The sequence below is a fragment of the Chelonia mydas genome, chromosome 2 (genome assembly GCF_015237465.2).
Source record: "Chelonia mydas isolate rCheMyd1 chromosome 2, rCheMyd1.pri.v2, whole genome shotgun sequence".
Taxonomy (NCBI): domain Eukaryota; kingdom Metazoa; phylum Chordata; order Testudines; family Cheloniidae; genus Chelonia; species Chelonia mydas.
Genome location: NC_057850.1, coordinates 109,387,238 through 109,396,493, shown reverse-complemented (window position 1 = coordinate 109,396,493; position 9,256 = coordinate 109,387,238).

Genomic DNA, 9,256 nt, shown 5'->3' with positions numbered 1-9,256 from the left:
CTGTGTCGGATTTTGTTATATGTAGAAAAGGAGTTACGAATGAGTCCTTTCTGGAGTGGGTAGTTAGAATAAGGCCCCTGGTATTCACTAAGTGCGAAGTACAGTATACATCCAAATATGTGGGTTAAAACCTGACCACGTTTGTCATCAGCATGGAAACCCCACCCACAGCCATAAAAATCAAAGGGCAGAATGTGGTATAAATTCCACTGCCCTGATCACATACAGAGGTCTGCCAACATTTTTCTCCAATGTACTCGTTTCTTCAGAAGGGCAGAATTAGGCCTTGAAAACCTGATTCTGAGCTGAGCTACGCATACATCTGTCCTGGCCCTGTGTCTAAGAAAATAGTTAGCTACTGACTGATTTTATAAGTTGCACAGCACGACATGCCTATGCATTGGGTTTAAAGATTAATACCAGTCTGTGCTAACCAGCCCCACACAACCCCAGCTATGGGGGGCACTTGGCAGAGAAATAAGTTTTAACGGAAAGGTTAGTTTTAATTGGCCCCACCACCACCCCGTGAAATCCCCCTTGTACTTCCTGATTCACTGAAAGCTCACGAAAGCTTATGCTCAAATAAATTGGTTAGTCTCTAAGGTGCCACAAGTCCTCCTGTTCTTTTTGCAAATACAGACTAACACGGCTGCTCTTCTGAAACCTGAAGACTCAGAGTGGTGACATCACAAATACCAGAAGTCCTATTGCAGACTTTGTAATCCCGGGTAACTGTGACACCCACAGTGCATCATTCTGTAAAATCAGCAGTGACCCAGGAAGTACCGAAAGGATTTCATGGAGAGAGGGGAGGGGTGGAAATGTATTTCTAAAAGGTCAGAAAAAAAACAACTTGTGTGTTTTGAAGGCTCTTCTCAGCCAGGTTAGTGGGGACATCTTGTGCAAAAAATCGGAGCTTAACTAATTTTCAGTTTGCTTTGTAGTTTCTCTACTCAGCACTAGCACCAATGGGCTTGCAGTGAAATACATGGCAGCTGTACCAGTGGGCCAACAAGGTCAATTTTAATTCATGGCCTTGCCTGTGGTTGTGTGTGTGTGGGGGAAACATACTTATGAGACGGCCTGGGAAATGTCTGTCTCACTGCGGCTGGACTTTCTACTAGGAGTAAGTATTTAAGTAGCGTCTTTTTTCGGGGGAGGGGTGGAGTAAAAGGTCACTTGCTTGTACTCAGAAAGGAAACACCCAGCTGATTCGAATGCGTATTGCTTGTAATTACACTATTTCTTTTCTCCTAATTACGGTAAAGAGCAGAACAACTCTAATGTCAGTACTGCTAACTGGGTAAAATTTTGGCTCCTTCCAGCTTTCGTGAATAATTTGTCTTCTTCAGCTTGATTTACTAACATCCTGGCTGACAAGGTTTCCCATTCTGTGCATTCATTTTGTGCTTAGAAAGGAATTGTTTATAATTTACATTTTAAGTCTGAGTGCTATTATTTCGCACTGTCAAAAAGCATCTGTTACAGTAGATACCTCTTCATATGCCTGTGCCACAAAAATAAAGCAAACCAGCAACGTTAGCAGCCACTGTTCTGAGCACTGTAAGTTGCGCAACAGTTCAACTTAATTCTTTGTGAAAGGGCTGACTGGCAGAGTGGCATAACAAACAGAAATACTCTTTGGCCTTGTCTACTGTGGCACCATATTTTGCAAGCTACTGTACCCTTTTAGGCTTCGTTTATACTACAGCTGAGTCAAGTGATCCGCACTTGCATTGTAACGAGACCCCTGCCTTGTTAAAACCCAGTTAAAAGTTGTTCTGGTAGATGGGAGCTAACAGTGTCTCTGTGTCTAAGGCCACTGGCATTCTAGAGTTTGAACCCAATTACAGGAACAAGGTTAGGTCCCGTCTACACAGCAACTTATAAGTGCATTGTAATTAGCCCCCCCCCACCCCCCCGACATAGTTATAGCCACAGTACAGACAAGGCCTAAAACAGCTTCAAGCATGATTGAATTAGCCAGTGTAGATAGGGACGAACAGTTTGAAACATTTGAGAATCTGTTTGATTGTATTCCTCTCCTAATAAATCAAAACCCTTAATGAGCCCCCAAAGCAGCCATGCTTTCTTCTATTAATTTTTCCTAATACTTAGCACTTTTTATCTTCAAAACACTGAACAAGCATTAGCTAACTCTCATCTCTGCACACTTGTGAGGAAGATAAGCCAGGGCTGTCTACGCAACAGTCAATTACCACAATGTCACCCCACAGTTTAGCTTTGCCAGGTTAGATGGGATCAAACCCTGTTAGAAGCATGTTCAGAAAATCATGCTTCGACTCTCAGGTTTGTACCACCATACCCTTAACATGGTTGTTACCCCTCTAGTAAGGAACATTGGTCCCAGACTCGTCTACACAGGCCAAATCAAAATTGGGTTCTGACAACATGTCAGGGGCATAACTGTGTTGTAACGAGGCTCCCTACTCTGACTGGAACTGTCGTGTAGTCTCTTCTTAAGTAGATGCAGATGGTAAGACTGAGGCTAGGAGTCTGATATTTTTCAGAAATCATAAGCACCCAAAGTTCCCACTGATTTCAGCTAGAGTTGCTGGGTGCTCAGCATTTCCAAAAATCAGGCCTCAAGGAACTTGTCCAAAATCACACAGCTAGTCAGTGGCAGATGGTGGGTGATGTACTTTTTCTAGGGGGTGTGTATGTGTGTGTGTGTGTGTGTGTGTGTAAACACACAATTTAAGAGAAGAAGAAGAAATACCTTAAAGTTTACATAACAAGAATTTCACATTTCTGATCACATCAAGTATTTATTGTTCCATTTTACCTGCCTTTTCCTTTGATCTATTTTTAAGTCACTGAGAACTTCATTAACAACCAAATTCCAGCATCTCTTCCCAAAAAGTGTCCTTTAGGCTTAGGCTTGCATTTTGAGAAACCTGGTTCTTTTGTGGTACTAAAATGCCGAGGTTTGAATGGAATGCTTTATTAGGTTTCCAAATGCTTCCAGCCAATAACAAGCAAAGTTCAACTCACTAGTTTTAATCACAGAAACATCGTCTGTTTTCACTGCATGTGAGAAAAGTCATGCAGTTCTTAAGAAGATTAAAGCTATAAATTCTAATGTTACAAGGGCCAGTGCTTTACAATCCCACTCAAGCAGAGTTCTTTGTGAAAGGTTTACCTTATGTGAATTTGCAAGACAAGTGATAACCATCAAGTTTGTCTGTTGTCATTTTCTTTTAAAGCCTTTCATTGGTAGAAGGGTGAGCATGATGCCTTTTTCCTACTTGCAGCTTTGCCTTATTCTACTGTTAAGTAGCAAATTATATCATTTTCATTATCAGTGCAACACACAAAGCCATCTGTTACTCGAGGGTATCAGGATCACCAATCAGCCACCCTCAGAATAAGCAGCTGTAAATCTAGAGTGCCTATACTTTCTAAATAGAGTGAAGGTTTGACATTAATCTCCTCAAGTTGCTGAGTAGCTGGTACTGTGCCCAAACACAAGTAACTCAATTAGTAAAAATAGACATGATGTGGCAGTTCAATATATGGCATTTAAGCATGTGTTCCACATCCCAGAAGGGCTAAGTTTAAGTCCCAAAGATTCCATTTTATACATATGATTCAGTCATTTTCCTGGCTGCCAACTTTATCTTGTTGTACAAAAAGAGAGAGGTTTTTTTTTTTTTTTTTACTTCCAGGAAGACTAAGGGCCAAATATTGCTTTGTTTATGCTAATGTAAATCTGGAGTAACTCCATTTGGGATTATGAGCACTCTGCACCTCAAAGTCATTCTACTAACCCACATACAAAAGTTGGTACACAAACATAATTTAACATTGTATGTGTTTTATGCAGCTCTTTACAAGTATACCTACAAAATGCACATATTTTAGTAGTATTAACAGGTAATAGCATATATGTAAGTATTATACTTTTTGCAGTATTCTTCTACGTAAGACTACAGCATTAATGTTAATCCTTAAACCTAAAGTACAATTACTCGCATTACTTCATTGAGCAATGTAACAGACTGTCTACACCCCTCTATTATGGAGAACTCATCAAAGGAAAATTATTCAAATGCATGTTCTCTAAGATCCCTGTGCTCAAGTCTATAACAGAACAGCTTAAATTTGGGTGTGGTGATCTTGACCTTATATTCTTTTGTTTTTTCTAGTTTGCTTTACTTCCTGTGCCTGCTCTATTTGAGACAGGAGTGTACTCTAAAGAGACTGTTTGTTTTGCATACACATTATGATCTGCTTCTATTGTGTAACAACATGCAGTATGCAGGATAAAACACCCAGCTTATTATAGCATAGTTAAAAGGCCTTTCAGTATTTCCATTTGAAATTCTTATTTTCAGGGGTTTACTACTGAGCGATGGCAAATTGCAGGCAGGAAACTTGGCACTCACATTCTCAGCCCAGGAGCAAATTCTTTTACCAACCTAAAATAAATTAATTAATATTAATAGCATGTCCTTCCAGCATACAAAGAGAAGGCGGGTTTTGTTTTTTTTCCTGAAACAAAAGATGAAGATTAAGAAGAGTATTAATGCACTAAGTGTCTGTACACAAATGCAAAGAGCATGGGAAACAGGCCAGAAGCAGTGTAACTAAACGGTGGAGAGTATTATCTAGTGGACATTACTGAAAGAGGGTGAGCTATTCTCGTAACAGGAATGTCAATGAAGATGGGGTATTAATCAATAAATAAGAGAGAGAAAAAGGCTAGAGGAGGGGGAGGGAGAGGTATATTTCAAAGTATTTGTAATGCCACCCAACTACAGTTTGACAACGAAGACTGGTGAGAGTGAAATTATTTGTGTAAAGATAAAAGGAGTGGAAAAACAAAGAATAGTCGGCATCAGCTATGTACCAGTAGGTATAGTGGGGAAAGAGGATAAGAAATTACTGGACCAATTCTCATGGTAGTTGAAACCACAGAATGTATTCACGGGGAATTTTAACTATCCAATAGGTAGGAGACACCATCAAACACTCACAGTTAAAGATGGTCCGGAATTAAGTACAAAGCCAATTTTTTTAAATATCCAGACAATAGAGATTGCAGCCAGAGAGGAATTCCTACCCACTGATGATGTACAAAACGTAAGGAATCTCAGAACTGGTGACCAGGAGATTCTTGAATTCAACTAATGCAGAATGAATTCACAGAATGCATCAGTACAAGGATAGTAGATTTCTGGAAAGCAATTTACTGGAAATTTAAGAAATCCAATTAACATGATATGATACCAGGAAGTATTAACGTCCGCAGGCAGGCAAAACCTAAAACACATAATAAATAAGGTTGTATGTATGCTACGGGTACTTCAGAGGCATACCTACTGTGCGGTAGCTAGGCCACTGTAGTGCCATGGTGTAGATGCTTCCAACAACAATGGAAGGGGATTTTCTGTTGCTGTAGGAACTTCCCCTCTCAGAGTGATGGTAGCTAGGTCAACGGCAGCATTGTTCTGTTGACCTAGCTGCATCTACAATGAAGATTAGGTTGTCATAGTTATGTTCCTCAGGGGTATGGATTTTTCTGAGTGCCATAGCTATGTCGACATAACTTTTAAGTGTAGACCAGACCTAAGGAACACCAGACTTCAATTCCTCTGAAGAAGAATATAAGGTCTCCTGCCAGAGGAGAATGCTTCCCAAATCTTGAGAAGGATGGGGCCAGTCTTCATGGGACCAGCCCCCTTTGCACTCCCCCCGCTACAAATTGGGTGTGTGTGTGAACTTTGTGACTATTGCAAAATTATGTGGACAATCTTTCGTTGATATTTGTGTTCCCCCACTGTACATTTTTACTCAGCAGGGTAACATGTGAGCTAAAGGATATAGAGGGACCATGAGTGATAAGTGATTTATAAAGAATAAATATTGTCACATAAATGTGATTGTTTTATTCTTGCAAAATTGTCAAAAGATTAGAATGCAGGAGCTTTATGCATCTGAATATTTGTGAGGCATCTGATATGGTGTTACATGAAATCTTACTTGAAAAAAATCAAACTGGTTTGGATGGGGAAAACTGTCACATTAATGGGAAAACTATCTGAGGAGCAGTAATTAAACAAATGGCAATGATACACAGGAAAGAACTGATGTAGAGAGAGGAGTTGTCTAGCTGGGTGATGCATGGATTGTAGGTAGGCCTTTATTTAGGAGCTGCATCAGTATTTGGAAGAGGGATTGAACAGCATGTTAACGAAGTATGCAGATGATATTAAATTGCGAGGACTTGCAAACACCATTGAAGACATAGAAGTATCAATACAAGGGACTTTGAGTGGTAGGAACATGGACAGAGAGTAACAAGATGTGATTTAACTTGAAGATGTGCAGGTTAATACATGTAAAGAAAAGTCACCTGAAAAACAGATGTTCCCTGGGAGGGAGGAACCTGGAAAGTCTAATGCAGAAAGAGACCCAGGAGTCAGAGCGGACAACAAAGTCAGACATGAATTTGCAAAGTTGTATAGCAGTACAAAAAGCCATATTTTGAGCTGTGTATGCAGATGCATCACATCACAGATCAGAAGGTAACAGTTCCTCTTTATGCATCTATTGTGTTCAATTCTGGGCACATTATTGCCAACGAGATCTTGACAAATGGGGAAGTGTTCAGAGAAGAGCAACAAAAAATAACCTCCTTCCCAGCAAGCTAAGCTTGGCTATCATGTGAGGCTGGAACATAAGTGTACAGATATCTGAGAGGCGTAAGCACTAAGACCCTGATTCAGCAAGGTACTTAAGAACATGCCTAACTTTAAGTGCATGAGTCATCACAGTAAAGAGAATGGGACAACTCAAATGCTTCAAGTGCGTAAGCATGTGCCTAAACTTGCTGAACTGGGGCCCAAGGATGGGGAGGATTTATTTAATGTAGTACAAAGGTGCATATCTAAGAGAAATGGGATGTAAGTAGAAAAGCAAAAATTCAGGCTAGATGTCAGGAAAGCGCAATGGCAGTGGTAGATGCCCTACCACTTGGGATTTTTAGAACTAGAATGAACATAAGGCTCTTGGTTTGATAGGGGAGTAGACTGGAGGGGGTTGCCAGTAGGAGAGCTTGTTTGTATGTGTTGCTTTAAAAAAAATTAGACCGCAGTTGAGCCATACGTTCGTCTTTGTTTTATGTTAAAAATCTTATGCTTTGCCCTTGGCATGTGAAATTGTTGCCTTGCAGTATCCTTTGTTAAACTAGGGGAAAGAGATGAAGTTCTGTATTTATATATTGTGGATATGTTGTATAGCGCTTTGAAAACATTAATCTTGCAGCATCTCTTTGAGACAGGCAGGTAAATATTACTAAACCTATTTTAGAGATCGGAAAATGGAAGGAGAAAGGTTAAGTGACAAGCCTAAAGCCCAGAGAGTGGGTCAGGACTGTGATTAGAACCCTGGGGCTCCTGATTCCCAGTCCTGTGTCTGTTCATCCATCCATCCATCCCATAACTGTTGCATCTCAGAACTGGATTAGACCTCCCACCCCAATCAACATGCCAGTTTTAATGTGAATTTGTGCTGTGACAGATCAACATTCGTCTCTCAAGAAGTCACATTCCACATAGAGTAGAAATAAAGTTGAGGTAATTATAAGAAAATATGAGCACTGTTTCTTTAAATCCAGAGTGTGAGTACCAGCTAGTACCACTAACATGTGAAGCGTGGTCATTAGTCTAGAATAAAAAGAGAGCACTTGGAGGGGGTGCAATGGGAATGTGAGCTGTGAAACAACTGTTGTGTGGAACCACCTTCAATGTGATGTTTTAAGATGTAAAAGAGGAATAGGATAAACAATCCCCACAATGGTTTATCCAAAGCAGTAATTACAATCTCAGATGGATTTAGGGAATATACAATGGACATTACAAGAGAGATTGTTATATCTGCTGAGGGACTGCCTCTCTCCGTGGGCCATGCTGCCACAGCTGTGATCAGAAGGGGCACTCGAGCTGGATCCCCCTTGCTATAAAAGGGCAGGAGCCGCTAGCAGGATGCTCTCTGTGAGGACTCCACCCACCCTGGGACTTGCTCCTCCCCTTGGTCTGAGATAGCCTGAATTTGCTGATCTTCCGGGCCTGCTGCAAAACACACCTGCTTGAGAGAATTTTAGGAAGGGTGCAGTGTGCTTCTCATAGATTCATAGATATTTAGGTCAGAAGGGACCATTATGATCATCTAGTCTGACCTCCTGCACAACGCAGGCCACAGAATTTCACCCACCACTCCTACAAAAAAACCTCACACCTATATCTGTGCTATTGAAGTCCTCAAATTGTAGTTTAAAGACCACAAGGAGCAGAGAATCCTCCAGCAAGTGACCCGTGCCCCATGCTACAGAGGAAGGCAAAAAACCACTACATAGGTTTGGGACTACAAGTTGTCATCAAAGAAAAAACACCATTGCAAAATGCTCCTTCTGCCAGATGTATTGCTTACACAGAATAGTTTTGAATACTTGATTAAAAACTATTTTATCTGATCAGTAATGCAACAGTAAGGAAGTCAGTTTTGTTCTTAATCTTCAATTGATTATAGCTATAGGAATTAATATTGCCAAAGTTTGGGAGAAAATAAGGATTTTAGGACATTTTAAGGAAGAAACTAATTTACATCTATGGAAATGCCCTCTTTGCACATTCCTGTTTGCGTTAAAACAAATGCGTAATGCAACATGAAATGAGGTCTGTCTACGGTGTAAATTCTGATTGCAATTGAAATAAATTCCATGTAATAGACTGTATGCTGTTCTGAAAAGTTAAATATGAGCTTGATAATGTGAAAATAAATTTGGTCTTTTTATTCTCTCTCTAGCAAACTTTAACAAATAAAATGTAATGTCCCTGAAGGACAAATGATTCAGAGATCATGATGATAGTGATGGTGTTTCTATAGGTGCCTGGCTGAATTCTTGTTGAAATGATTGCTTTAACACAGCTAAGATTGTATTGCATTATTAATTAGGTGCAAGAATGCCTAGAGCCTTGGATAGGCATCTTTTTATTATTTTAAATCCAAATAGGTCAATGAATAACATAAATATCCTATGAGGATAAGCATGGGAGCAGTTCAGAGTAACCTGAAAGATATAACTGGGGAACTCTAGCAAGACAAGGGTGGGCGGAGGAAGGAGACACAAGACACCTGACATGGGAAGGGAATGATGCCTGCCTTCAGACCAGAGGCTGGGTCTCTGACATGCTCGTCTAATAAAGGATAGAGAAAGGACAGGGGAAGCTTA